At 52.7% G+C, this 12,724-nt stretch overlaps 1 protein-coding gene across 4 annotated transcripts in view; it reads left to right on the top strand.

The window, feature by feature from the left end:
* The window catches only part of ECE1 (endothelin converting enzyme 1), a 123,046-nt gene that overhangs the window by 11,871 nt on the left and 98,451 nt on the right, over positions 1–12,724 (top strand). The window lies entirely within an intron of this gene.

The following is a 12,724-nucleotide window of genomic DNA, read 5'->3' as shown; positions in this document are numbered from 1 at the left end:
TTCATGGTTTCCCCACAGTCCTTAGGACCAGGCAGCCTCGTGGCCTCAGCACTTCACCTTCCGTGGGAGCCCTTTGCAGTCGGCACAGGCGGAGAAATGAACATTAGGTCTTTCTGTGCAGCCTTCCTTACGCATCGGCTCTGGGATGAGCAGATTCAGACCTTCAGGAGAAGGATCTGGAAGTTAAAATCTTAGAGAATAAAGGGTCTGTTTCCGGGAGAGGAATAGGGAGTAGGGTGGGAGGCATTTAGTGGGGGAAGGGAAGGGAACTAAGAAGCTGAGAGAGTTGGAATTCAAACTGAATCAACATTTAGCTGAGTGCGTCCTCTGTACCAGATATGAGGGTGCCCTCCAGGAACTCCCAGGCCTGTGGAAAAGATAGACAAGCCAACAGGTAAATTCCTGAATAGTATTTGAGTGTGTGGGCAGGAGCCTTTGAGGGCCCGGAGAAATGGATGACTAACTTGGCCCAGGGAGATGATACTTGAGTTGGGTCTTTTTTTTTTTTTTTTTTTTAAGATTTCTTTCTTTATTTGAGAGAGAGCATGAGCGAGAGAGGGAGAGAGAGAGAGAGAGAGAGAATCTTAAGCAGACTCTGAACTGAGTGCGGAGCCCGGCATGGGGCTCGATCTCATGACTCCGAGATCACGACCTGAGCCAAAATCAAGAGTCGGTCGCTCCACCGATTGCACCACCCAGGCGCCTCATTTGGTTGGGTCTTGAAGAATGAGTAGGAGTTTGCCGGCCAGCTGGAGCCAGTAGTGGCCGAGCCAGAATTTAAACCCGAAGAGTCTGTCTTCAGAGTCTGTGTTCTCACCCAGCAAGGCATGCTTGGGCCCACTGCCCTGCAAGGCCTGACCTTGGGAGACATGACTCTTCTGGTCCCAGGTCTCCAGGGCCCTGGACACCTAGCCAGTCGTTCCCCATAGAACCCCTGCTTCTGCTCCTCACAAACCTGGCTGACTGCCCCTTCTGCAAGGGCACCGGCCGCTTGACCAGCCTCTCGGGGAGGGTCTCTCCGCCTTCCCTGGATGGCCAGGAATTGTGGTGTGTGAGGACACACACAGTCCACCCCCAGAGCACTTGTGGCGGCAGAGAAGGCACGGGGAGCCGGGGAGCTGGTAAAGCACTTCCTCTTAGGTTTTCCCCCTCCCCCTTCATCCCATCTAGCACCTGAAGTGTACTTTGCATAAGGCACTTCCTCAGATTATGTCAGCAAGCCTGGCAGGTGAGGTTGTTTATCACTATTTCAAAATTGAGGAAGGCAACTCAGAGAGGTCAGGCCGCTTATCCAACAGCTAAGCAAATGCGGCTAAGCAAATGCGTAGACAGACCAGAATTTATGCTTTGATTTGTCTAATCCCAAGGCCTATGCTCATGGTTTTTGTTTTGTTTTGTTTTTCTTCAAGATTTTATCTAAATTGAAATTAGTTCACATGTAGTATGGTATCAGGGGTAGAATTGAGTGATTCATGAGTTGCATAGAACACCCAGGGCTCATTCCATCATGTGCCCTCCTTCGTGCCCATCCCCCACTTACCCCATCCCCCCCAAGCCTCCCCTCCAGCCACCCTCAGTTTGTTCCCTAGAGTTCAGAGTCTCTTATGGTTTGTCTCCCTCTCTGTCTTTATCTTATTTTATTTTTCCTTCCCTTTCCCTATGCTTATCTGTTTTGTTTCTTAAATTCCACATATGAGTGAAATCATAGGGTATTTATCTTTCTCTGACCCGTGCTTGTTTTTAAGCCATTAGGAAGCATATCAGTTTATGATGGACCATGTGCCTTTCTGGTGACAGATGCTCTAACCCCATTCCTGATAACCTCTGGGCTTAGCATCAGGGCCCCCAGGAGTTACACGTTAGTGGTAACAGCAATAAGATTGCATTGGTTGCCATGCTTCTCAAACTTGAATGTGCATGAAAATCATCAGAGATCCCGGGGGCACCTGGGTGGCTCAGTTGTTAAGCGTCTGCCTTCGGCTCAGGGTGTGATCCCAGGTCCTGGGATCGAGCCCCACATCAGGCTCCTCTGGTGTGAGCCTGCTTCTTCCTCTCCCACTCCCCCTGCTTGTGTTTCCTCTCTCGCTGGCTGTCTCTCTGTCAAATAAATAAATAAAATCTTAAAAAAAAAAATCATCAGAAATCCTGGTTACAAATGGAAATTTCATTGCCCTTGCCCCAGACTCTGATTCAGTAAGTTTGGAGGGAATATAGGAACCTACATCTCTGACAAACTCCCTGATTCTGATGCTGGTGGGCCACAGATCACACTTTGGAAATCCTGATTTATTGCATGTCTGCTCTGGGCTCAGCATTGTCCTGGGCATTTTGTCATTTCAACCATCAGAACATTGCTTGGTAGCACAAATGGAGGCAAAAGAAGGCAGGAGCCTGAAAGACATTTCTATCAGTCATGGTGAAGACATTTGTAACCAATCTGTCTAAAGTATTAATTTAATCTTCAGGTTAACAGGATCAGAGGAGCACCTGCCTGGCTCAGTCAGTAGAACACGCGACTCTCGATCTCGGGGTTGTGAGTTTGAGCCCCATGCTCGGTGGAGAGATTATTTAAAAAGAAAATCTTTTTTAAAAAAGATTTTATTTGTATTTTGAGAGAGAGAGAGGGGAGAGCGCGAGTGGGGGGAGTGGGAAGGGACAGAGGGAGAGGAAGAGGGAGAGAAGTAGACTCCCGACGTGGGGCTCCATCTCACCACCTGAGATCATGACCTGAGCCAAAATCAAAAGCCAGACATTTAATTGATTGAGCCACCCGGGTGCCCCTAAAAATAAAGTCTTAAAAATCTAAAAAAAAAAAAAAAAAAGATCTGGAAACTGAGCCTCAGAGAAGTCAGGTGACTTGCCCAAAGCCAAACAGCTTGTAGCAGCAGAGCTGGGATTATAACCCAGATCCGTCAGCTGCCAAGGCTGGTATTCTTCCAGTACCCCACACTGCCTCTTTTGTATGCTCTCGCACACAGATTCTTAGAGGCACAGAATCCAGCTCCACTAACCAGGTGAACATGGAAAGGTAAATATGGGAAGATCAATGGTGACAGTAGCTACCATTTACTGAGCACCCACTGTGTGCAGACACAGGGTGGAGGTGGTGAGCACACAGACATGGTCTTAGGTAATCGCACGGATCTCTAACCATGAGCGGGATGCCCTGTGAGCTTCTGTCAGGAAGCCCGTAGCAGGCAGAGGCTCAGGGGAGACCAGGGGGAGGGAAGACAGCTGTGAGGAAGAAACATTTGAGAGGAGATCTGAAGGATGGGTTAAGTGTTATCCAGCTAAAAAGGTGGAAAGAAAGATTCTAGCCGAGGGAATGAGATGTGCAAAGGCCCTGAGGTGGGTGACCTAGAGCATGCTCAGTGTAGCTGGAGTAGAAAGCAAAGGCAGAGTGACCCAAGTTGAGGCTGAGGGGGAGTCAGGGGTGGGCCCCCCAGGCTGTGTAAACCGGGTGAGAGATCTGGACCTCATCCCAAGAGCAGTGGAAAGCTGTGTGTGTGTGTGTGTGTGTGTGTGTGTGTGTGTGTGTTCAAATCAATAAATTTTAGGCTTTATTTTCTTTTATACCAAAAGACCCCATTTAAGCTGGCAAAAGAAGAAAAGGCAAAAATTTACAACCAGCAGGGTGGAGGGGTGCCAGCAGGGAGGTGACAGGATCTGATTTGCCTTTTATTAAACTCACTCTGGCTGCTGACTGGAGGGGGCCTTGGAGGAGGGGGCAAGAATGCGGGTGGGAGGGGTGGTTCAGCCCAGGCCCGCGGTAGTGGCAAGGGAGAGGCAGAGACACTGAGGGGTCCAGTTGACGGTGATCAATTGGGGTGGGGCAGGGGATCCGGCCAGTGCTTTGACGGGTGAGAACAGAGCCTACGAAGGCGTGTGAGCTGCTCTGGGTCGGGGTCACGTAGCTCAGCATCGAAACTCACATCCCAGGGCCTCCCACAAGACTGACTCCGGCCCAGATGCCTGGCAGCCACGCCTGCAGAGTTCCTCCGGGCCTGGTGTCTGGACCCCCTCCCTGTCTCCCCCTCCCCCAAAGACTGGTGGCTTCTAGGGAGGGGGATGCTTTATGTGCACAGATTTGGTCTTTGAAACATGGGGGGGGAGGGGCAGTGCTCTGACCTCCAGATTCTTTCTCTGTGACCTCTGCACTGAAGCCCTCCCCAGGCTTTGAAGAAGTCCACAGAAGTGGGGCTGGGTGGGGGCTGGAAACACGGCACACAAACAGCCCCTCACTGGGCCGGGGGAGGGGGGGTTGTTCCGAGGCTCTGAGGAGATGCCCTGCGTTGGAGAGAAAGGAGCCACAAGAAAGCCTGGGCCTACCTCGCTGCCCAGTGGGGTCTCCCCAGGAGCAAGGAGATACCCTTTCCTCCGAACCTCTTGAAGTGGAAACTGCCGGCTACCATTTTAAGATTTGTTTTCTTTCCCCAGTTAACCTTGTCTGGCAAATAAGACCACGGAGATGTTCAATTAAGTGAACTTCTAGGTCTGCAGGCGTCTCCCCACCTCCCACCCTTGTCTAAACCTTGCCCCTTCTGGGATCCAAGAGAGCTCTAACTCCGCTCTCATGAAAATCAGCCCCTCTGTATCTGAACCCTCATTTTTCTTAGGATTTGGAATCTCTTTGGGGTTCAGGCTCCTTTTTTCTAAGGTTCTAGAGCCTACTCACCTCACCCTTCTCCCTGGGCATTGCCCTGGACCTTGGACCCGGGCCTGATCCCTCTCTGGGGACTGGCTCCCTTGCTCTCCTGGAGACCACCCCTCCCTCCACTCCCACGGTGTCCCGGGGTTCTGTATCTCCCCCAGCGACCGGGCCCTTCTCACCCTGATACACAGTAGGCACTCAAGAGATGTGCTCTCCTCCTCCTGCCACCACCTCCCTGGCCCAGGCCCCCTGCTTTGTGCCCCCCCCCCTTAGCTTCCCCACCCTCCCCCGCATGGGTATTTTTGCTCAGGGAGTAGTGTGCTGTGTGGCAACCGAGCCTGGAAAGCAGCTATTGTTGGCTCAGAACATCAGATGGAAGAAAGATGAGGGCTGAGAAGGGGCAGGAAAAACATTCAGTGCTACTGGCTCAGCCCCCTGGTCCTGTTGGGTCAGGGCGAGGCAAGTTTAGGACAAGCCTAAGAAAGTTCCCTTCCCACAGTAGGGAGCTCAGTTCTGGAAATCATGGCACTGGTGTGAAACGGGCAACAGGTTTGAAAATGAGGTAGGTTGGTGTACAAGCCACTAGCGGCCTCACGGAGAAGCCAGGAGCTCCTTGAGGCTGTGGCCGACAACGGGAGGCCAATACCCAGACCCCTTTATAACTCTTTCTAACACCTGTTCTCAGGGTTCCCTGACCTGTCTGCTCCATGGAGCGGGACCAAGGAACCACAGTTTAGTGAGCTTTCACGTTGAACCAGGCCCTGGGGTGAGCAGCCTGTGTGTTGACTCATTTCCTTAGAATCGACTCTCAAGGGATGGGTCTTACTGTGTCCCCATTTAACAGACGAGGAAGCTGAGGCTTGGTGAGGCAGGGTGACTCCACCAAGGCCACACTGCTTAGAAGCAGCAGAGCCAGTATTCTGGCTGGCTCCAGGGCCAGAGTTTCTTGTAGGCTCCTAGGAAGAGTCCCATATCAGGGCGGAGGCTGGGTGTGCTTCTGGCTCAGAAGGGCCATCGGCAGGGACTAGAGAAGGCCCCCAAAGGCGGGTGAGCAGAAGGTTGCTCTGAAGCCCCGTCCAGGAGTCTTCCTAGAGGGCGGCAGCTGGTACCCTCTGGGGAGGGCAGGCAGCTGGAAGCTTGTTTGGAACTGGGTGAAGAGTGGGCACTGTTGTGTCCTCAGGGCACTCACGGTGTTACTTTCATTCCGACTGTTACTTCTGTCTCCTGGAGGGGAGGTCGTGGGGGGCAGAGACCCTGGCTGTCTCAACGCACTTGCCGTCAGCAGATGCCCAGTGAAGGATGAGCGGAGGAGGGCGTGACCTCACAGGGCAGAGATAAGGAGGGGCTCAGGATGGGGGACAAGCCATCCTGCGGCCAGTGATTGTTCATATTGTCACTGGGGACGCATTTCTAAGTGCTTAATGCCAGCTAACGGAGAAGTAGAATTGAATATATAAAATTACACTTTGCGATCATCCGACCCCAGCTATTGTAGGATGTGCTTCTTTACAGAACAAACCCTGAACAAAAGTCGGTGAGCATTTATGCTGGTGGTCTCTGATCCATCCACTGAAGAGATTGCTTAATAGGAACCGTTTTTTCCTTCTTTGGTGATTTGTGAATTCGCTTGCTGTCCCCAGGTGGCGGTGAGTCAGCCATAAAGCTCGTCCAGGAAAGTCCAGAGGAATTTTCTTCTCCATCAAGTTCCATTTGAGCAATGCTGGGTGACACCCAGTGACACGCTCAAGGGTGGGTTGGGAGATCCACTGGCCATTTTTCTCTGCCGTCTCTGTCTCCATTTGTCCCCTGCCTTGCTGGGGCCCAGAGCCACCTCAGCTAGAGCCGGCAGGCAGGTTAGTGACCCTCGGGCTCCCCCAGCCCGACTCAGCCCAGCCCTGGCCCTCTCTGGGGGAAATATGAGTCATTTCTTCAACCCTGAAATGTTTCTCTTTATGCGGGAAGAAGGGGGAAAAGGTCAGGGGTGGGGAGACCCCCGTCTCGGTCTCCTCCAACCTTGTTTCTCAGCTATGAAGAGTGCTCTAGCCGTGGATGGAGGGGTCCCAGGGCGATGTTGGTGGGGGCCGCCAGACGCTGTTAAGTCAGTAAACCACATCCCTGATAGCCATCGAGGTCACCCCAGACAGAACCGTGCTGGGCTGAGCCGGTGGAGGCTCCCTCCCCTTGACCAATGCTGGTCCCCCTCCCCCTTCCTCTGCCCACCCAGCACCCTCAGGGGGCACATGCTGGCCCATTCTACCCCTGAACCTCTTGAACCTGATCAAGTTGAGAAGATGCACGGAGGGGAGGTACAGCAACTCCGTACTGATGAGTTGGAGGGGTTTGGAAATCCGGCTTTGGCAAGGGCGCGAGCAGGGTGGGCTTGATCGGGCAGTGATGTCTGCCGGAGCCCAGGCAGGGGCGGCACGGTGCTCCTAACCGCCTTCCTCAAGAGGAATGAGGGGCCTGCGTCTGGTCCGAGACCCTCCCCCCAGGGCCCCCATCCGTTTCTGGGCGACCTTGAGTCAATTGTTTTACCTCTTTGAGGCTCGCTTTCTCATCTATAAAACAGGGCAAATAAATACCACCCACAGTTGTGAAAAATAAATGAGAAACCATCTGGAAAGCTACCTTATTTCCTTGGAGTCCTTGCTTAGATATCACCTTCCTGGCCACCCTGGTGACAAATGCCCGCCCTTCCCATTTTCCGTCCACTTCCGTCCCCCCACCACTTGATTTTTCTGTCTCACTTACCACAATCTGGCATACTCCCTGTTTCACTTGCTGATTTTACTTTCTCTGTCCCTTCCCACTGACATAGAAGGATTTGGGTCTGTCTCGTTCCCTGCTGGGTCCACCTAGAACAGCGCTGGCACGTGTGGACACATAAATATTTGTCAAAAGAATGAATGACTGTGAGTCCCTGGCCCAGTGTCTAGCTGGTTGTAGGGCCACAGAGTTTTTGGTCCCCCTTGCCTCCGCCTCCTCTCCAAGTTAGCTTATCCACTCTTAAGGCTTCGGGCTTCATTTTAATTTATTTTATTATTATTATTTTTTAAAGTAACCTCTCTGCTCCATATGGGGCTTAAAGTCATGACCCTGCGATCAGAAGTTACATGCTCTTCTGACTGAGGCACCCAGGAGCCGCCATGCTTAAGTTCCATATTTAGGCGTTTCATACCACTACACGAGACTGCCCTGGGGAATATAATGGGCTACTTCTGTAGCAAAATCAAAAGGTACTATTTTGGAATAGAATGTAGAATGGGCATGAATTTTTATTTTTAAGATTTTATTTATTTATTGGGGCGCCTGGGTGGCACAGCGGTTAATCGTCTGCCTTCGGCTCAGGGCGTGATCCCGGCGTTATGGGATCGAGCCCCACATCAGGCTCCTCCGCTAGGAGCCTGCTTCTTCCTCTCCCACTCCCCCTGCTTGTGTTCCCTCTCTCGCTGGCTGTCTCTCTCTGTCGAATAAATAAATAAAATCTTTAAAAAAAAAAAAAGATTTTATTTATTTATTTTACAGAGAGGGAGAGGGCACAGGCAGGGGGAGCAGCAGGCAGAGGGAGAAGCTGGCTCCCCACTGAGCAGGGAGCCCGATTTGGGACTCCATCCCCGGACCCTGGGATCATGACCTGCGCCGAAGGCAAACGCTTAACCGACTGAGCCAGCCAGGTGCCCTGATTTTATTTTATTTTTTAAGTAGGCTCCATGCCCAATGTGGAGCCCAATGTGAGGCCTGAACTCAGGACCCTGAGGTCAAGACCTGAGCTGGTCAGATGCTTAACTGACTGAACCACTCAGACTGTGGGTCCCTGGCATGAGTTTTTTGGGGGTTTTTTTGTCATGAATTTTTAAGATTAAAAAACATGAGGGCTTTTATCTGTGTCCTCAGACCTCCCTGGGCAAAGATGAAAGGCTCTCTGGGAGCCTTTGGGAGAATGTGAGGGGCCCTGGGTTTTGAAATGACTCCAGCCTCGGAGTCCTCATCAGAGATTTCAGCAAACACACACGATTTCCACCAGGGTGCAGATCCAACATCATCCCACCGGGGGCCGACTCCCCTTCTTGACGCCCACCACAGGCTACCCGGTTTCTTTTTCTTGGGAGAGTCAATCCATGGGACCAGGAATCCTGCAACTTTTTTTTTTTTTTTAATAAGCATCTTCTTTTGGAGTAATTTTTGATGAGCAGACAAGTTGCCAAGATGATGAGAATTCTGGCATCCGCCTTCACCTGGTTTCCCCTGATGGTAGCATGTACGGACCATGGTGCCCCCGTCAGCCTTCAGCGGCCCGCATTGCTGCATTACCGTTAGTGAAACCCCGAGCTCTGCTTGGATTTCAGCAGTTCTTGTGGCAAGGTGCACACCCAGAGCACCACGTCACATTTTGTCCTCATGTCGCCTTAGCTCCCTCTGGTCCGTGACAGTTTCCCAGACTCTCCTTGTTTCTTACAGCCTCGGCCGTTTTGAGGAGTACTGAGCGGGTGTTCTGTAGGGTTTCTGCCACCGCCTGTCTCAGATGCCTTCCTCTCTGTCCGCTACACGTTGGAATGGTCCCCAAGGCCATTGCCTCTTCCTCTGCCCTGGACCCTGCCGGCCTCCTTCCCTAGTGGAGGCCACCTCTGCACTGACCGTCCTACTTCCCAAACCTGTGCTCTGCCTGCCCTGCTGACCTCGTCAGTGGCACCGCTGTGCACAGTGGCCTGAGTGGAATTCGAGGTGGCGCCCAGATGCGACCTTGACCAAATTCTATCAATATTCTGCCTCCCTTCCCCTTCCTCCCACTCCTTGTCCTTGCTGGCCTCTGTCGGCCACCTTTGCCTGGATTAAGGCCAAGCCTCCTTTGTGGCCTCCCTGCCTCCAGCCTTGCCCTCCATCCTTTCCTCCCCACTGCAGCCTCAGCTAGCTCTCTGAAACACATGGCGAGCCCCGTCACTGTCCTGTTTCAAACCCTTCCATTGCTCCCCATTACCCTGGGAGCAAGTCAGACTCCTTCATAGGAACTCTAGGGTGTTCTGGGCCTATTTCTTTGCCTGGTCCTTGCGTATTTCTCCAGCCTCCTTTCTGGCTGTCCCCGGCCTGTCCTCCCTGCTTCAGCTGAACAGACTACAGCTCCCCCACCTCTACCCTTTTGCATGTGTGGTGCCCTCGGCCGGCCGTTTCCTGCCATCAGAATGTGAGTTCCACGGGTGCAGAGACCTTATCTGGCTTGTTCTCACTGTCCCCACAGTACCATGGGCACTGGCACATAGAAGGTATTTGACAGATACCTGTGAATTAATGTGAGGGGAGCCACGGGGGCAAGGTGCTCTTCATCAGATAACCTCAGACAAGTGTGAGATTGCCGTGGTGACTAATGCCGGGAAGTCCTGGTGCTACGCATGCTTGTGATGGGAGGATTTGACCTTGTAAAGGTCAGGGGGAGGATTTGACCTAGTAAAGGTCAGAGAGGGCCTTAGATCACTCACTGTGATCTGGAGGAGAGGTGTTCACTGGCTGGGAGGGGAAGAGCATTCCAGGCACAGGGAACAGTGTGTGCAACAGCCCTGGGGTGTAAGGGAATAGGAAGGACTAAAGGAAAAGCAGAGTGGCCGGGGGGGCTAGGGTAGGGAGGGTGCAGACTTTTGAAATAAGGCTCAACAGGATGGGAGGGCCAGAGCCTGAGGTGCTTGTAGTTCATCATTATTTTTGGAGCAGGACGGGACCATTGGATGGAGTCAGAGTGACAGTAGAGAGAGGGAGAGAGAGAGAGAGAGAGGAACAGTGGGAGGTGGAGGGAGAAGACAGGGAGAGAGGAGGAATGGTGATTGTGTCCTTGTGTCCACACTGTGCAACAGTACAAGTCGTGTAGCCCATCTGAGCTCGTCTCCTGTCTGTGCAAGTGGGGACAGAATCTCCTACTTGACAGGGTTGTCGGGTGGATGAAGTGTGGTACACACAAAGTCCTTTACCCCATTACGGTGCATAGTCGGCCGCCTGATGAATATCAGATTTCCAGCCCTTGCACGCAAGCCGCGAGAGCATCGACAGGCCCTGGTTCACAGCTCAGCTGTCCCCTTGGCTCAGGGTCCTTCCCGGTGCTGCCCGTCTTCCCTCTCGTCTCAGCAGCCCAGGGCTATTCCTGCTGGCCCCCACTGGCCTCTGCCCTGGAAAGAGGGTGGTGCCCTGTTCTCCCTCCCAAACCAGACCAGCGCTCTCACCAGCAAGACGCTGGGGTCCCCACGGCCTGTTTCTCCCTGAGTCCTGCAGGGCCCCTTGAGCTGCCCGAAGCCGGGGAGGAAGGGTTGTTCTGGTAATTTGCGGACCTACCCCGCCCCATCCACCTGTTCACTTGCTCTGCGCTGGCAGTCGCCACCATCTCCCAAGTACCCTGGTGTAGATGCTCTGTAGTCATCACCCTGTTCAAGCCACAGGCAGTCATACAAGGCGTGGCTCAGTCAGCATCCGCTTTTCACAGATGAGGATACTGAGGCCCAAAGAGGTGACATAGTATCTCCAGGTTCAGGTTCTCATGGCTTGTTGGTGGCAGAGACGGACTGAAAGCAGGTCTGTGTAACCAGAGACCTGCCACCCTGCACTGCCTCCTGTTGGACTTGGACATCGAGGGCACTGGGATGGTCTTTTGAGATTAGCAGTCTGTGTGTTTGTTTGTTTGTTTTAAAGATTTTATTAATTTATTTGAGACAGAGAGAGCACAAACAGAAGGGAGGGGCAGCGGGAGGGGGAGAAACAGACTCCCCGCTGAGCAAGGAGCCCGATGGGGGACTCGATCCCAGGACCCTGAGATCATGATCTGAGCCGAAGGCAGATGCTTCACCGACTGAGCCAGGCGCCCCAGCCTGTGTTTCTTAATGCAGGTGCTGTTGGCATTTTGAGAGAGACGATTTGTGGTACTTTGCAGCACTGTTGTACACGCTGTGGGAATTTAACAACTGTTAATCCAATTAAACGTATGGTAATGTTAATCCCAGCTAATATTGAGGGCCTCGTGTGGGCTAAGTGCTTCACCTACATATTTTCATTTAATTTAATCAGATACAGGTACCGTTAATAGGGCCGTTTTACAGATGAGGAAACTGAGGGTCAGAGAGGTTAAGTGATTTGCCCAAGATTGCACATCTAGCTAGAAGGGGCATTTCAGCTTGTGCTTCTGTCTTTCTTTTTTTAAAGATCGATTTATTTGTTTGAGAGAGAGCATGAGAGAGCACGCATGAGTGGGAGAGGGGCAGAGAGAGCGAGAGAGAGAGACAGAATCTCCAGCAGATCCTATGCTGAATGTGGAGCCCAAAGACATGGGGCTTGATCCCAGGACCCTGAGATCGTGACCTGAGCTGAAACCTGAGCCAAAACCGGAGTCAGATGCTTAACCGACTGAGCCACCCAGGCGCCCCTGAACTTGTGCTTCTGTCTTACAGAGAAGGCCCAGAGAAGGCAGATGATCTGCTTAAGGTCACATAGCCAGTTAGCATCAGGGATGAGATTTGAACCCAGGGCCTGTCGAGCAGTGCTCTTTTCATTCCACGTGGTGCTTAGAAGGACGGAGAGGAGCGCTGGCCTGTGGTTGGGGGAGGACATCTGCCATGCTAGCCCCGGGCCTGGGCCCTGGGAGCCTTGCAGCCTTGGGTCCACCACTGTCCCCTCCACCTAGACAGCTTTGTTGTGTTTGCTTGTGTCCCCTTTCCATCATTCCTTTCTGTCCCTCTGTCACCACTGAACTCATGCCCTGGGCTGGGCCCATCACCCCCCTCCCCAACCCTGACCTCAGTTTTTCTCTGCAGTCTTGGGAATTATCCTTTTCTTTTGTGCATGGGACGGTGTAGAGACTCTGGTGACAAAACTAGTGTGACGAAGCTGCCAGCTTGAAGCCAGCCATGTCCTGCAGGCTCGGGAAATGTTCCCTGACTCTGAGCCCCCTTGTCCTTCCCGACTCTGTTCTCTGACTGTCCCGCTGTCTGTCCCCCTTCTCGGATTCTCCTCACCAGCTCTGGGTATTTCTGTCCTGGCCCGCCTAGCCATTAAGGCCAACTTCCAACTCCCAGGGCCAAACGGCAGCACCTCCCGGGCTCCTAT

The sequence above is a fragment of the Ursus arctos genome, unplaced genomic scaffold (assembly GCF_023065955.2).
Source record: "Ursus arctos isolate Adak ecotype North America unplaced genomic scaffold, UrsArc2.0 scaffold_32, whole genome shotgun sequence".
Lineage (NCBI taxonomy): Eukaryota > Metazoa > Chordata > Mammalia > Carnivora > Ursidae > Ursus > Ursus arctos.
The sequence above is the reverse complement of the archived record's forward strand: the minus strand, read 5'-3'. Positions and strand labels throughout refer to the sequence as shown.